The 17,040-nt window shown below is 50.5% G+C and overlaps 1 protein-coding gene across 3 annotated transcripts in view; it reads right to left on the bottom strand.

Annotated features, from left to right (window-relative positions):
* The window catches only part of LOC101694333 (cytochrome P450 4F22), a 58,584-nt gene that overhangs the window by 25,687 nt on the left and 15,857 nt on the right, over positions 1-17,040 (bottom strand). For 2 of the 3 annotated variants that reach the window (XM_004761123.3, XM_004761124.3), the window contains exon 2: positions 12,653-12,772. The gene's annotated coding sequence lies outside the window, so the exon portion shown is untranslated. Of the gene's footprint in view, positions 1-4,327; positions 4,400-12,652; positions 12,773-17,040 lie in introns of those variants that run through there. The other variant, XM_004761122.3, reaches the window with a different exon arrangement.

Raw genomic sequence — 17,040 nt, forward strand, 5'->3', positions numbered from 1 at the left:
CACAATCCAGAGGTTCCTCAACAAATGAATGGATGCGTATCATGTGGCATATTCATGCAATGGAATATTACTCAGCCATGAAAAGGAATGAGGTCCTGCTATAGATACAACAAAAATGAACCTCGAGAACATTACACTGAGTGAAAGAAGCCACATATAAAAGGCTTAGCATGTCTGACCCCATTTCATAAGAAATGTTCAGGCAAATCCAGAAAGACAGCAAGCAGACTGGTGGTTGCCTGGGGCTGGGGGAGAATCAAGTGACTGCTAACAGGGATGGGATCTCTCCTTTTGGCAAATGAAAATGTTTTGGAGCTAGATAGAAGTGATGGTTGTACAACACTGTGAATGTGCTAAACGCCCCTGAACTTTCCATTTTTAAATAGTTATTTTATATGAGATAAAGTTTGCTTCAATATTTAAAAATTAAAAAAAAAAAGGCTTTGAGGACCCATGAGAAATTTATCATGGTGGTTACCTCTGGAAGGGGCTTCGTAAAACTGGAGGTGTGAGGAAAAGGGAAACTTAACTTTCTCTGTCCATCTTTGGGACTTTTTGACTTTCTATAATATGAGCACATAATGCTCATTCAAAAATGTTTTAATTAAGTATAAAGATAAATAAATAAATATAAAGATGAATCAGTTGACTGTACAACCCAAAGAATGAGTTCTAACATAAACAATGGACTTTAGTTAATCATACTGTGTTTACATTGGTTCATCAGTTGTAACATATCACCCTAGGAGTGCCTGAGTAACTCAGTTCGTTAAGCATCCAACTCTCGATTTGGGTTCAGGTCACAATCTTGGAGTTATAGGATTGAGCCCCATGTCTGGCTCTGCGCTCTGCGCTCAGCACTCAGCAGAGTCTGCTTGAGTTCTCTCTCTCCCTCTCCCAATCCCCCGCTACTACTCTCTCTAAAATAAACAAATAAGCAGGGTGCCTGGGTGGCTCAGTCGGTTGGGCATCCGCATTCAACTCTGGTCATGATCCCAAGGTCCTAGGATCAGGTCCCATGTTGGGCTCCCTGCTCAGTGGGGAGTCTGCTTCTCCCTCTGCCCCTTCCCCCTGCTTGTGCGCTCGCTTGTTCTCTCTCTCTCTCGTGCTCTCTCTCTCTCTCTAATAAATACATAACATATGTATTTTTTTAAAGATTTTATTTATTTATTTGACAGACAGAGATCACAAGTAGGCAGAGAGGCAGACAGAAAGGGAGGGGGAAGCAGGCTCCCCGCTGAGCAGAGAGCCTGATGTGGGGCTCGATCCCAGAACCCTGGGATCATGACCTGAGCTGAAGGCAAAGGCTTTAACCCACTGAGCCACCCAGGCGCCCATTAAATAATAGATTTTTTAAAATTCTGTAAAAAGTAAATAAATAAACAAGAAAATATTTTTTAAAAAGAAACATATCCTAATGGAAGATGTTAACAGTAGGGGAAATTGTGGGAGTTGAGGGGTGTTTTGGGACTCTACTTTCTGCACAATTTTTCTGTAAACCTAAAACTGCTCTAAAATATAAAGCCTATTTAAAAGTTAATTAGTTCAGGGGCACCTGACTGCCTCAGTCAGTAGAGTGTGTGACCCTTGATCTCAGAGTCGTGATTTTGAGCCTCACATTGGATGTAGAGATTACTTTAAAATATTTTTCAATGGGGCACCTGGGTGGGTCAGTCAGTTAAGTGCCTGCCTTCAGCTCAGGTCATGATCCCAGGGACCTGGGATGGGGCCCCACATCAGACTCCTTGCTTAGCAGGGAGCCTGCTTCCCCCTCCCCTCTGCCTGCCTGCCACTTCCCCTGCTTGTGCTCTGTCTCTCACTATCTGTGTGTGTCAACTAAATAAATAAAATCTTTTAAAATTGTTTTTTCAAAACTTTTTTTTAAAGTTAATGAGTTAAAATTAATGAAAAATGAGTGAAGATGCTTCAGTTGGGGAGAGGGTGTTCTGAGGCTTAGAGAGCTGTTTCTTTCTTGATGTGGGTTCTGTGACATGTATGGGTTCAACTTGGAAAAACTCCTTACACTTCAACTTAAAAAATTAAAAATAAAATGTTGTTTGGGGACTGCATCTCTCTTAAAATGTGCATTTTTGATTCAGGCAAGCCTGGATTCAAATCATAGCCCTGCCCCTCCCCAAGTTAAGCAGCCTTGAGTAGAGTCTCATCCCCTCCCCACAGCCTCTGTTTGCCAGTCTGTGAAATGGGTTAATAACAGCAGGCCCAATACTTCTTAAGGTTGTTTGGGACACTTCAGCAAGACGAGGTTTGGCAGGAGGCATGCAAATTTAAGTCATCATTCCTATTTCCATTATCACTCTTTTATTGGAGGGAGAGAAATTCAAAGCTGACACTCTCGGGATGCTCCAAGAGGCTGGCAAACCCGCTCCTCTGGTGCATCAGGCACCAGGCAAGGACACCCAGTGGCCCCACCCTGGCAGAAGTGGCCCCACCTGTCCTCCTGGGGCCGGCATTATCTGAAAACTGAGGTGCCAGCGACTGGCTCAGTGGCCCACGCCCATGGAGCGCTGGTTTGTCAGGTTAGCCCGGCCTCCTGTCCGGGACTTGTCATACAAGGTGTGTGGGCTCCTGAGAAGGAATGCAGGACACAACTGCGCCGCCCCCCCTCCCGCCAGAAACCACATATCTGCCTCTCTTTGAACCGCAGGTCCTGGAGCCCACTGGCAGCCTGGCAGCCAAGACCCCCAACACTGACTCCACTGCCGCATACCCTCACCCTGCCCTGCATTCACTCCAGAAACCTGTAGTTGAGACGACCTACCCCTATCCCTGCTCACAGCACCCCCTTTCTATGCCAAAGGGCTGCCTGACACCAGAGACTCCCAAACTGCCTAGAAGTCTGAGCTGAGAGGAGGCTTACTCCAAATTTCTGGGGTTCTGAGAAAGAACTTCAAGGGGCATTTCTAAGGGCAGAGCCAAGTTGGCCAATGGAGGTGGGAAGGAGAGTTTTACTACAGCTTTGGGCATATGTAGGCTTTTGCCTGCAGCTTCCTTGGCCCAAAGGAGATCCTAACAGAAAACGAAGTTTTAAAAAAAACTACCAGTAATCTAGATCATTCCAGAACTGCAACTGTCTCAGCCCACCATCCCAACCAACTGTGAGCACACCTGGACATGCCTCAGAAAGGATTCTGTAGGCTCTGCCTCTTAGCTGTGTGACCTCAGGGGAAGGTCCGCATCTCTCTGAGCCTCAATTTCCTCATATGTAAGACAGGAACTATATTACCCACTTCACAGGGCTTTGATGGTAATGCCATGTTTTTAGAGTACTCAGCTCAGCACTTGGCACACAGCAAGCCCTTGATCAAATATGCCTCTTACTGCTGTTGAGGCTGCCACCATGTTCACTACTATTGCCCAGCCATCTGGGATTTGGAGAATGGAGCCCAACACTTGCCAGGGAGGAGAAATGGGGTCCCATTCTCTGTCTGCGGAATCATCCAGGCCCCTCTGTGGATACCAACCCAGGTCACCACTGGACACCAGCCCAGAGCTAATGTTACCTTTCAGAAACCCAAGCTGGGCTGTACAGACAGACTGGGGCCATCGGAAAGTGCACAGGACTTTGGGGTCAGACAGGACGGGTTTGTTCAAATCCCAGCTCCCCCACTGTCTCCCTGTCTCCTTCCCACCTCCAGCCTGCGACTCCCCAGCTGGCGGAGACTCCCTCAGCCACCAGGCATGGTCTGGGCTGGCTAGCCACCGCCTGGTCCAAGCAGGGAAGGTGAAGCCCTGGGACAACCAAGGACCACAGATCTCTCCAGCATCCAGCAAAAACATCAGCCAGTACCGGGCTTAACTACGGGACTTAACACAACCTCACTGCCAACTCTGGGGGCCCAGGAGGGCATCTCCTCTTCTCATAAAGGGGCATTTGGAGGCTCTGTGCCTACCATGGGTGGGTAGAGGGGCCATGAAGGCAGCCAGAACACAAGCGTAAAGTCCATGAGTGAGACGATGTCCCGTGACTCCAATCAACCCTAGGAGACGGCCTCAGCGGTCCTGATGGCGAGGGGTTTCTTCTTGAGGTCCCTTCCCACCACGGATACCCAGAGAGGATACTCCCAGGACTCCGAGGCGAGCACTGAAAAAAATGTGCTCACACGCTGCGACCGTCGGAGACACGCGCACATCCCCCCTAGACTGGCGTCCGGAACCCGCAGCCGCCGCTGGGGTCCCGGGGCTTCCTGGCCGCGGCTGGGCACAGACAGACTTTCTCTGGCACACTGCGGGCACCCGCGCCAGGCGCCTCGGGTTACCGCGCAGCGCTGCGGCCGCGCTCCGGTTACGGCCCCTCGCTCTCACTCACCTCGCGGGTCTCGGCCTCCCGCCCTCGGTCCCGATCCGCCCGCACCGCAACCTCGGCTCTGACCGCGCGGTCCCGCCGTCTGGCCCTTTAACCCCGCCCGGTCGAGTCGCGAGGCCCGCCCCCGGCCCCCCCCCCCCCCCCCCGGCCTGGCCAGCCTCTGGGCGGGGACCAAGGCTGGGCCCCCAGAGATGGAGAGAACCAGAGACAGAGACGTGGAGGCATGGAGAACGTCAGAGAGGGAAAGGAACAGAGCCAGAGATGGAGAGACTGACAGGTGGAGAAATGGAAAGACACAGGCAGAGACAGCGGAAGAGACGTGTGGAGATACAAAGACTTGGACACCCAGCAGCCCGACTCCATCATATTCCCCACCCCTCTGCGGGTGCCTGGCTCTAGTTATTGCCCAGATCCCCCTGTGGCCCGCTCCTTAACACCCCGCTTCTACACCAGTACCCCGCAAAGCCCCCACCTCAGGACCTGCTCCCAAGCTTGGATAGGGGTCCCTAAGTCAGCAACCCCGAGGCCCAACCGGGCCCCCAGGAATCCTCAGACTCCATTGGCCTCTGGGAGCCAGCCCTTATGTTCCCTCTGGATCCAATCCACCCTCCTGGGGCTGCTTCCTCCAGGATGACCTCCAGCCTCACCAAGGAGCACCAGACTCTGGTCCTGCTCCTCCCACCCCACCCACCTACTGTCAGCCAACTTGACCATCCCGCTAGGATGTTGTCCTTGGCCAGTTTATCTGCTCCAGATGGGTCCAGACAGGGTCAGCCCCACCCCTGGATGTGAAACAGAGATACCATTCCTGGTTCGGTGGGTGGATGGTTGGACGGGTGGCTGGTCTGGGCAAATGGGCCGGCAGATGGAAGGATGCACAGCTGGCCTTTGGCTCTCCACTGCCTCCCCGGGGCCAAAAGATCTTGCACATACTTGATACCCAGGAAATAGCTGTCAAAGGGGGGGGGGGGAACCCACGGGAGACTGAAGAGATCAAAGGCTCCAGCCATAACTGCAGTCTCATCTGGAGAAACTAAGGCAAATGTTGTGGGCTGGAGGAGAGGCGTGACTGGCTGGGGTCAGTCAGGATCAGGTCAGAAACTGAGAAGCCTGAACCCCTGAGAAACATCACCCTCCTCCCAGTGAGTTCCAAAGCCAAAACCACAGCAAACCATAAAGAAGCTGAAGGAAGGGCAAGGAAATTCAGATTTTTTTTTTCCCCAGGATCATTCCAAAGACTTTTGACTGGCCAGAAACAAATTACTGATTATAGACTACAGATGAGCCGTCCTTCATTTTGGGGGCCAACCAGTTGGGAAGTCTAATCTTGGGGATGGTTAGCCTGGGGGATGGGGCCAAGTGGCGGAGCAGACCCTGAGCAGTGTTAGTGTCTCAAAGGACAGAACCAGGGGCCAGGACCACACACAAAACCACACAGCTAGTGGTTAGACATGCACTCTGGAGACAGGGGGTTCAAATGACTCCCTCAGCTACTCTCTGTGTGTCCATCTTAGAGGATGGCTGTAATGTTTTAGGGGAACAGTTGCCACCCATGGTAATTCTGTCCCCCAGGAGACAGTTTGACAATGTCTAGAGACACTTTGGCCACCACACCTGGATGCTGGGGTACTGCTGGCATCTAGTGGGTAGAGCCAGGGATGCTGCAAAAAGTCCTACAATGCACACAATGAGAATGTGCCCCTCACAAAAGAGAATGATCCAGCCCCAATGTCCACAGCAGTGAGGCTGAAAATCCCTGCTTCAAGGTATAGGAAGCAATTTTGTATTTGATCACACAGTAAGTGCTAGGTATGTGCGGACTATTATTAACCACCATGGAGTTTCCAGCCCTCTGCCTCACCAGCAAATCCTGATGGCTTGCTCCATGCTCTGCATGCCCTAGTTCAGAGAAAACAGTGGCTTCGCAGCCCCATCCATGTACAAGTTTCAATCAGGCAAGTCCTGCTTTAGCTGACTCTGTCTCCCCCTGAGACCAGGGTCTCCTTGAGGGTGAGACCCCAGGCTCAGCTCATCAGGGCTAGGCAGCACTTAATTTAGAATAAATCCCTGCAGTTGGAAGGGCCTGCTGTGGAACGACCCAAGCATGGTTCTAGGTGCTGGGAACATGACAGAGAATAAAAACAGACCCAATCCTTGCCCTTGTGGATTGGAGGCTTACGCAGGGAAAAGAGAAAGAAACATATCCAGCAGGAAGTTTCCCTTCCCCAGTGAAGGGATGTAACAGGGTTTTGCAACGAGGTAGAGGGGAAGCTGCTATCTGAGTTGGGTGTCAGGTGGCCAGCTGAAACCTGAAACACAAGAATAAATGTTGAGTCACATTGTACACCTTAAATTTTTGTCAGTTACACCTTAATGGAGCTGGGGGAAGAAAAGATGGGATCAATGAATGAAGAAATGTATTTTCACAAGTTTGAGCCACACAGAAAATACTCTGGCTTGTCCCCAAAGACCCACACAAGTGTCTGAAGTCTGATGTAAATTATGTTGGTCTGGTAATTTTAGATGGCACATGAAGGAACACTTTCAATCCATTTTCTATTTTATGTATTTATGTTAAGTGAGAGATTTGCTTTGATTCATAGAAGAAAAAAATAGACTCACCCTAGATATCAAATCTATAGCCTTGTGGATATAATAATAGTTATATAAATTTTACTTTAAAATAAATCTGATTTGGGGTGCCTGGATGGCTCAGTTGTTTAGTGTCTGCCTTCAGCTCATGTCATGATCCCAGCATCCTGGGATGGAGCCCTGCATCAGGGCCCCTGCTCAGGGGGAAGCCTGCTTCTCCCTCTCTCTATGCCCTGCTTGTGTTTCTCCTCTCTCTCTCTCTCTCTCTCCCTGCCAAATAAATAAATATCTTTTTAAAAATAAAATAAATAAGGCTTGGGGTGTATGGGTGGCTCAGTTGATTAAGCATCTGCCTTTGGCTCAGGTCATGATCCTGGTGTCCTGGGATTGAGCCCAGAATTAAGGGGGGGGGAGTTGCTGCTCAGTGGGGAGTCTGCTTCTCCCTCTGCCCTTCCCACCACCTTGTGCCTGTGCTCTCAGTCAAATAAATAAAAAAAATCTTTTTAAAAAATAAAATAAGGCTTTAGAGGAAGACCACTGAAAGAAAACTATTAAGTAACAAAAGGTAATACGTAGATAGAGCAATACTGGTGACAGAAGATTGGGAATGACTAAAATTTCAGTATCAGAAGCCATCTTTCTGGATTAAGACAAAGATGAAGGATAAAGCCAAAGAGTCCCAAATTCAAGTTTGGGAACTCTTAGGCAACAATCTCTTCCAAATTCCAGAAAACAAGACACAGCGGGGCTCGAAACTTTGAGGGAATTTTAAAGCCAGCGTAAGACGCCCACTTGTCCTGGCAGGTGATAAACTTGGCTGATGTCTTTATCCCTTTCCTTTCCCATCTTAGGCATATTCCCTCACTGGGTGCTGAGCCCTCTTTAAGGGTGAGAGGAGGTGGCATTTCTAAGGGAAGAAGAGGTAATACAAATAATTGAAGCTGTGCTGTTTGGAGGAGGCAGACAGGAAGGCTACGTGAAGGATGTGACATCTGAGCTGGGACTGGAGGGAGAGGTTGGATTTCAACAGATGCAGGAGAGGGGGTGGGGCTTGGGCTCAGAGAAACCTGAGGGTGTGGCTGGGCAGGTGGCTCTCTCTAGCCCTGGGGTGTGAGAGACGAGGAGGGGTGCAGGAGAGGATGTGAAAGGCCTTGAAAATCAGCCCAAGTGGCTGAGGGTTGATCTGGCAGGCAATGGGGAGCCCTGGATGGTGCGTGAGCAGGAGAGGAGCCCCCTTTAGTTGGTTTGAAAGCACAGTGGAGGAGTGCCTGGGTGGCTCAGTGGGTTAAAGCCTCTGCCTTTGGCTTAGGTCATGATCCCAGGGTCCTGGGATTGAGCCCAGCGTTGGGCTCTCTGCTCAGCGGGGAGCCTGCTTCCTCCTCTCTCTCTGCCTGCTTCTCTGCCTACTTGTGATCTCTGCCTGTCAAATAAATAAATAAAATCTTTTTTAAAAAAATAAAGCACAGTGGAGCTTATTGATTTTGTCAGGGATGTGGGTTTTTTTTTTTTTAAAGATTTATTTATTTATTTCAGAGAGAGCGAGAGAGTGCATGAGTAAGGGGGAGGGGCAGAGGGAGAAGAGAAGTAGACTCCCGGCTGGCTGCAGAGTTTGACACCGGGCTGGATCCCCGGACCCTGAGGTGAGCCAAAATCAAGAGTTGGATGTTCAACGGACTGAGCCACCCAGGCACCCCAGGGATGTGGACTGTTTAGGGATGTGAAGGACATCTGCTTTGGTGCCTGGCTGGATGTGGGGTTTCGGGTGGCAGAGGAAGAGAAGAAGAGAGGAATAGGCAACAGCTCAGTATCTCTGCCCTCAGAGAGATAGGGACAAGGAGGGAGGAACAAGTTGAGGGGCCCAGTAGGCTTCCTGGCTGTTAGTTCGGGCAGGTCACGTGGCTACTGTAAGCCCCCATATTTGTACAGATAAAACAGAGGCGATGATCGCAAGCTGAAGTGGGGTTTGCAGGGTGCTCGGCCCCAGACTTGGCACAGACCATGGGCTGGACGGACATCAACACTTGGGGCGTGTGGTTGGATTTGGGCGATCCCAGCAGTTCTCAACTGGGGCAGACTATCGCGCTAGGGGACATTTGGCAATGCCTGGAGATACCATTTGGCAATGCCTGGAGATACTTCGGGCTGTCACATTGTAGAGGGGGAGGACCGACTGGCATCCAGTCAACAGAGGCCAGGGGTGCAGCTGAACATCCTACAATGCACAGCCCAGCCCCCACCATGGAGAATGATCCCGCCTCAGGTGTCAGCAGTGCTGAAGCTGAGACACCCTGTCTGCCAAGGAGAGGCACCAGGGAGGCAGCTGGGCCCATCAGGAGAAGTGCATCTCTGAGTCACCTGTCCTGGGAGGACACAGATGCCCAGCGAGTAGGTCAGTGAGGTCACCTGGGAGGAGGTGGACAGAGAATGCGTTGACAGAAGCGTGGATCACAGCTGCGTTTAGAGAGAGGGCAGGCAGAGGCATGAAGCTGGAGGGAGAGATGAGCCACATCTGGGAGGTTGAGGAAGAGTGGCCTGTGCCCAGAGGGCAAGAGGCCCAGGGCCTGGGAAGGGACAGGGCTCCGTGGCTCCCAGGCACCAGAGTCCTCAGCCTGGAAGCAACCAACAAACTATAATCGAAGTGGGAGGGTGAAACATAGAAGCGGTGGCCGGGTTAGGGAGATGGTTCCAGAAAAACATGTGCAAGTGGCCAAAGGAGACGCATGGCAGGAGTGAGCGGAAGAGTTTCTCCTGGGCCTCCAGAAGCTCACAGCAGACTTTTTGGGGGCAGAGACAAAAAGAAGAGCAGTTTCCTCCAACACTGTTGGTGAAGACGTAAAATGGTGCAGCCGCGATGAAAAACAGTTTAGCAGTTCCTCAAAAAGCTAAACATAGAATTACCATATGAGCCAGTGATTCCGCTCCTAAGTATATAACCAAAAGAAGTGAAAACAGAGACTCAGTGTCCCTGTATGTGCATATGTCCACACAGATTCAGAGCAACATGATTCACAGTCGCCAAAAGGTGGAAACAACCCAAGTATCCATCCACGGAGAAATAAACAAATGTGGTCCATCCATATGGTGGAATATTACTCAGTCATAAAAAAGAACGAGGCCCTGACACATGCTACCCCATGGGTGAGCCTCGAAAGCATCACGCTGAGTGAAGGAAGCCAGACACAAAAGGTCACACATTGTATAACTGCATTTCTGTGAAATGAGCAGAAGAGGTAAATCCATAGAGACAGAGCACATCAGGGATGACCGGTGACAGGGGGACAGGGGCAGTGAGGAGTAAAGTCCATACCAAAGAGAATGAGTGCAGGAGCTCCTCTTGGGATGATGGAAAAAATTTGGAACTAGACAGTGGTGATATGGTTGCACAATATGTGAATGTACTAATGCCACCAAATTATACACTTCAAGAGGGTTAACTTTATATTATGTGAATTTCACCTCAGTAAAAAAGAGAGAGCCAGCAAGAAACAGAAGTTTAATGAAAAGAGTTTAATAAAAGATAGTACAGCCAGGAGCCATTACCACCCCAGAGCCCTGGGACCTGGGGCTACGGGGCAAAAGCAGTTGCTAGAACCTGGACTTGATAGGGCTATATGCAGAGAGAGGACTGCCTGGAAAGAGCTGTTGGTTGAGGGGCACAGGCAGCCTGCATGGACCACACAGGAGAGGAGATGAGATACTAATACCTTGACCTCAGTCTCCTCCCTCCCTCCAGTGCCCACTGTGGCTCCCTATTGGTTGAATCCAACTGGAAGCCACAAGGCAAAGGTTGAGTGGTCCATTCAAGTCAGCCTCCCAGGACACAAAATAGGGGGCAGAAGGGTGGAGACAAGGCAGGAGGTAATTCAAGGTTTGGAGCAAAGACCAGAGCTGTTCAGGGATGTGGGGTGAATGGAGCAGCAAACACCTTCCAACTCATCACTCACCACACTCTTGCTCACTTTCACTTGCAACCATCTTGCCAAACCCTTCAAGGCCATCTCTCTCCCCCTCAAAGCCTTTGCACATGCTGTTCCCTCCGTCTGGAATTCTCTTCCCTCTCCCCTGCTCCGCTAACTCCTACTTCTCCTTCAGGTATCAGCTCAAAGGGTTCTCTGGGGACTTCCCTAACTTCTGAGCTCAGTTCAAGCTCACATTCCATGCAGCCACAGCCCCGTACATCCTCGGTCACAGCAAACTTGCTCTTGGAACGGTGTGTTTAGCTGAGAGCTCTGTGCATGTAAACAGCCTCTTGCTCACTCCCTGCCTTTTTCCCCAGCCCCAGCGAGCACAGAGCACATATTCATTCAGCAAACACCAAGCTCCCAGGAAGTACCAGGCGTTGTTCTGCAGTGGAGATGCAATACAGCATAACTAGAAACACATAAGCAAAAAGCTTATTTTATGGGATGTGTGCTGTGGAGGACAATCTAGGGAGCCAAGGGCATAAGGAAGACGTCTGAGGTGCTCTTTGAGCAGAGACCAGAGGCTGGACCGTGCCTGAAGAAACAGCCAAGAGTCCAATGAGGCCGGAGCCAAGTGAGCGGTGGAGAGAGCAGGAGGACACAGGGGCTGGAAGGTGACCGGACGGATTGTGCCCCTAGGAGGCACTTCGAGTTTTCCTCTGGGGAATGGGCGCCACGGACGGTTCCCAGCTGGGGAGGATGCTGACTGCGCTGGGGCCTGACTGGGATTTTCCCGGTTCCCTCCGGCTCTGATGCGCCGACGAAAGGGGGCGCCAGAGCGGCGGGAGGAGCCGGAGGAGGAGCAGCCCTGGAGGGCCGGCGCTGTGAAAGGTGGTAAGATTGGGGGGTTTGTTTAGAGGTGACGGGACTTGCCGACAGACGGAATGTGGGTGTGAGAGGAGGGAAGGCAGGGGTGACGCCAAGGGTTTGGGCCTGGGCCACATCTAGGTTGGCGTTTTTGATGGAGAAATGGAGACTAACTTGGGGAGAAGAAAGTGGGGGGGGGGGGTGGAGAGAAAGACGGCAAATGGGAAGAGAGGGAAAGGGGGAGATGGTCTCAATAAGGAGCCAGGCGGGTGCGGGACACCCCCTCGGGGCGGGCGGCGGGAGGAGAGGCCCTGGTCTTCAGAAGCTAGAGAGATGGACAGCACGCTCCCAGAACTGGGGACGACTGCTGGGGAGAGCAGGGAGCACCGAGGGGGCAAAGACAATGCGGGGAGGGGGGAGGCTGGGGTCGTGAAGGGGAATGCGAACAAGATTAGGTATGGCTAGGAAAGTGTCCTTCCTGGACTCCGCCTGGAGCGACCCAGCCCCTTCCCTTCCTCCACACGCACCTGTCTCCATTTCCCCACACTGGTGGGGGATTAATCTCCACCTCCCTCTACCGGGGCCCAGGGACACGGGATTTGCGGGATTTGCGGATTGGAAGCTAAAAGGTACTGCTGGCATCAATGATACCTCGGTCCGACTTCCCCTCAGCCAATCAGATTCCACCCTCCTACGCCTCCGTCAATTAAATGTTCTCTAGCCCTCGGCCAATCAGACTCGGCCTTCCCTTCTTTCAGGCAATCAGACGCTCCTCTGGCGCTTCACAGACAACTAAATTCCACGTTCGTGCTCCCTGGCCGACTGAACTACTCCTCCCTCCACTAGTCAGGCTCGGCCCTCCCCACATACCTCACCCTATCAGAAACAGGTCTTCTGTCCGTCGGCCAATAAGAAAGCCCCGTTAGAAGAAGCCTGGGGGTGTCTAGACCCGTAGTCCACCACTTACCTGCTGTAGGGCCTGGAGTACGGCTCTTAGCATCTCTGTGCCTCTTTCTTCTCGACCGTAAAATCATCTTCCTTCCCTCTTGGGGTGGGCCTGAGGCTGCCACCTGAAAGCGATCTCTTCCTAAAAATATGTTGTGTAAATGTGTGTTATTTCTCTTCCCTCCCTCAAATCCCCCGAAGCTGTTTCCTAGGCTGGACCGCCCTTCCCTGCCAGACCATCCCATTTATCCTTCAAAACCCAATCCCTCTTCCAGGAACTTGTCTATGCCCCTTCCCAAGCTGTACCCCAGCTGCCCCTCTGGCTCCTGTAGCTAACCTAGTCATGACCATGTAGGGCAGAGAGTCTAGCTGAAATTGTCCCCTCCGCCCACCCCTCACCCCCACCTCCCTGCTCTTGGAAACCTCAGAGCCCAGAGCTTGGAAATTTAGAGGCCACAGAATCTCCCACCATGAGGGTGGGCACAAAATGCTGAATACCTGCTGACCAACTGAGTCAATGAACAAATCAGTTTCAATATGGGTCAACTGGAGGAGAAGCCCAGCATTGGACTTGATGGAATCATTAAATCCCTTAAAATCATGTGCAAAATCGGGCGTTTATCTTTTCAGGAGAGACTTGGAGCCAGAGCTTTCACTAGATTGGGGGGAGGGGGGATTTAAGAACTTTCTTGGAAAATTGGAGTCCCAGGGTGCCTGGGTGGCTCAGTTGGTTGAGCAACTGCCTTCAGCTCAGGTCATGAAACCTGGAGTCTCGGGATCGAGTCCTGCACCAGGCTCCCAGCTCCACAGGGAGTCTGCTTCTCCCTCTGACATTCTCCCTTCTCATGCTCTTTCTCACTCTCTCGCTCTCAGATAGATAAATAAATAAATAAATAAAAAGATAAAATAAAATTGGAGTCCCAGAGACTGGCAGTAGCTTTCCCAAAGTCACACAGTCTGGTAGGAACAGAGTCAGGAATTTAGCCCTTGGGGCCCATCGGAAGAGCCTCCCAGGACTTGGAGGCTGAGTATGAAAAGGTATTTAACCTCATGATCCAGTTTAGGGGGAAGAAAATTCATGTTTATTAAGAAGCCCCGGGGCGTCTGGGTGGCTCAGTGGGTTAAGCCGCTGCCTTCGGCTCAGGTCATGATCTCAGAGTCCTGGGATCAAGTCCTGCATCGGGCTCCCTGCTCAGCGGGGGACCTGCTTCCTCCTCTCTCTCTGCCTGCCTCTCTGCCTGCTTGTGATCTCTGTCAAATAAATAAATAAAAATCTTTAAAAAAAAAAAAAAAGAAGCCCAACGGTCAGTCAGTTGACAGACATTTTGTGAACACCTGAATGCTAAGTGCCAGGCACTGGTCTCAGCCCTGGGGACGCAGCCCCGAGCAAGACAGGTCCCTGCTCCCATGGAGTTTCCCTCCAAGTGGGGGAGGCAACAATAAATAAATAAATGCATACATAAGATAAATAAACAAATGACTAAGATACTGTCAGGTAAGGGTCTTGGTAAATAGAATGAGCTCAAAAGGAGAGACTGGGAACCTAGTTTACGCAGCGTGGTTAGGGATAGGCTTCTAGGAGGAAGTAATGTTTGAGTGATCCCCGAATGATAGGAAGACATGAACTGGAACATTCCAAGCAAAGTGAGCAGAAAGTACAAAGGCCGTAGGGTGGAATGAGAGCCACATCGTCAAGAAGCAAGAGGCCAGGGGCGCCTGAGTGGCTCAGTGGGTTAAAGCCTCTGCCTTCGGCTCAGGTCATGATCCCAGGGTCCTGGGATCAAGCCCCATGTCGGGCTCTCTGCTCCTCGGGGAGCCTGCTTCCTCCTCTTTCTCTCTCTGCCTGCCTCTCTGCCTACTTGTGATTTCTCTCTCTCTGTCAAATAAATAAAATCTTTAAAAAAAAAAAAAGAAGAAGAAGAAGCAAGAGGCCAGTGGGCTGGACTGAGGAACCCATGAGGAGAGGAGATTAGAAGGACTAGTAGAAGCCAGAGCCTGAAAGTTCTAGTGTATGCACCGCAGAAAGGAGAGGGAGGGAGAAGGGTGCCCCGCAACAGAGGACCAGTAGGAGACGATGACTGGAAGCAAGGAAGTGCCTGGCCTGTGCCTCTTTGGGGCACCGGAAGTCACCCTGCCTCCTGCTGTGCTGATATAAACTATAGACCAGAAAGGAGGAGTGAGTGGGTTGGGGCAAAGGTGACCTCCACCAGGAACCAGTTGTGGTTCATGACCACAGGCTACCCCAGGCTGATTCAGCAAGATTCTGTGTTATCAAAGGTCAGCTCCCCAAACAGCAAAGCAACCTAGCAGCAAATTGTCCCCCACCCCAGAGGACCTCCCATAGAAATTTCTCCTTGCTAGCTTCCAGAAAGATTAAGCTTCAGAAAATTTCTCAAAAATGCTTGTAGGATAGAGCCAATCACCAACCACTGTGTGACTCTTGGCAAGTTACTTCACACCCCCAAGCCTCAGTTGACCACGTTCTTGTTGGTTCGAGCCTTCATAAATCAAAGGCATAATATAGGTACCTTCCTCTGCCTACAGTACCGTGTTGAGTCTCCACAATAAAGGAAGGACTTGGATTAGGATCATTTATAGGTAGAGAGGTGGAGGCTGAGAGGAAGGAAGCAACTTGCCCCAGTAGGGAGGTAAACCCAGATCTGTCAGAGTTCAGAGATGCAAAGACTATGTGGGGCCCAATCCTAAGCCCTTCCTTAGCAAGTGTCCAGCACTCAGTGGTCACTAAGCACACAGGGAATAATCTGATGGCCATTAGCCTCAGGATGGTGTGGGGTCACCTCTCCCAACCTCAGTTTCCTTGGCTGCCAAATGGGGACTTAGAATTCTTCACTTTGAATTCTCTCTTTACTGGCTTTGTGCGGCAACAGAGATAGAAAGTATTCGATGGTTCCTCAAAAAGTTAAACATAGGAGAGCCTGGGTGGCTCAGTGGGTTAAGCCTCTGCCTTCAGCTTAGGTCATGATCCCAGAGTCCTTGGATCGAGTCCTGCATCAGGCTCTCTGCTCAGCAGGGGGCCTGCTTCCTCCTCTCTCTCTGCCTGCCTGCTGCTCTGCCTGCTTGTGATCTCTCTGTTTGTCAAATAAATAAATAAATAAATAAATCTTTTTAAAAATAAAGTTATACTTAGAGGTACCATATGACCCAGCAATCCCACTCCTAGGTAGAGACCCTGAAGAATTGAAAACAATATTCAAATAAGTACAAGTATACACATATTTCCAGCAGCACTCTTCACAAAAACCAAAAGTGGAAACACCCCAAATGTCAATGAAATTATGAACAGGTAAGCAAAATGTCCTGTGTACACATTTTCATGTCATTCAGCTGTAAAAAGGATCAGAGCCCTGACACACACCACGAAGATGAACCTCAGAAACATTACACTGAGTGAAAGAAGCCAGTCACCAAAATCACGTAATATGTGATCCCTTTTATATGGAATGTCCAGAATAGGTCATTCTTTGAGACAAAAAGCAGAGCGGTGGTTGGCAGGGGCTGAGGGGAGGGGAAATGGGAAATGATTACATAATTTGTACAGAGTTTCCGTCGGGGGTGATGAAAATGTTCTGGAACCAGATAGAAGTGATGGTTGCACAACACTGTAAATGTACTAAATGCCCCAGAACTATTCTCTTTAAAATTTAAAATGATTACATTACATGAATTTCACCACAATAATAAATACATGGTAAATAAATAAATAGTGGGAAGCAGGTTCATACAATTTTATATCACTGATTCCTTTGCTAAGGCCATGAGATAAGCACATTATTGTTGCCATTTTAGAGTTAGAGAAATCAAGGCACAGAGAGGGAGGTGCTTTACCTAGGGAGTGGGGAAGACTGAATGGGTTGTGGGGTCTCCCTGACCTCGGGGAAGGCTAAATGGGTCGTGGGGTCTCCCTGACCTGAAGCAGGTCCCACTCCTCTGCCTGGGAGCCATGCAGGTGACAGACACCCACACTGAGTTTACCATGCTTGAGTACAGGTGACTCAGCCAGAGGGCAGACAGCAGAACCCAGGATATTGGCCAGCTTGACCTGGTTCTTTTTTCCTGGCCCAGGAGGAGACAGCAAGGAGGCCCAGGGCCAAGGAGCTGTCCTTTGTTCAGAGAGAAAACCTGTTATTATCACCTCTCTATGCCCAGTCACATGCCAAATGCTCTCTAAAAGGACTCAATCCTGGAGCCAGCCCTCTAGAAGCTCCCAGTCTGGAGAGTATATTGTCGGACACAGACACTCCCAAAAGCTCAGTATCAGGGCTCAGCCAAAGAAAGGAGCCCACAGCTGGAAAAGCCAAGAGGAGAGAGCCAGAGGAGAAGGGAAGTCCTCCTGGAAACCGGGGTAGTGGAGATAGGTCTTGAAGAATGTATAGGAGTCCACCAGATCAA

The sequence above is a fragment of the Mustela putorius genome, unplaced genomic scaffold (assembly GCF_011764305.1).
Source record: "Mustela putorius furo isolate JIRA1106 unplaced genomic scaffold, ASM1176430v1.1 tig00000095_pilon_pilon_pilon, whole genome shotgun sequence".
NCBI lineage: Eukaryota > Metazoa > Chordata > Mammalia > Carnivora > Mustelidae > Mustela > Mustela putorius.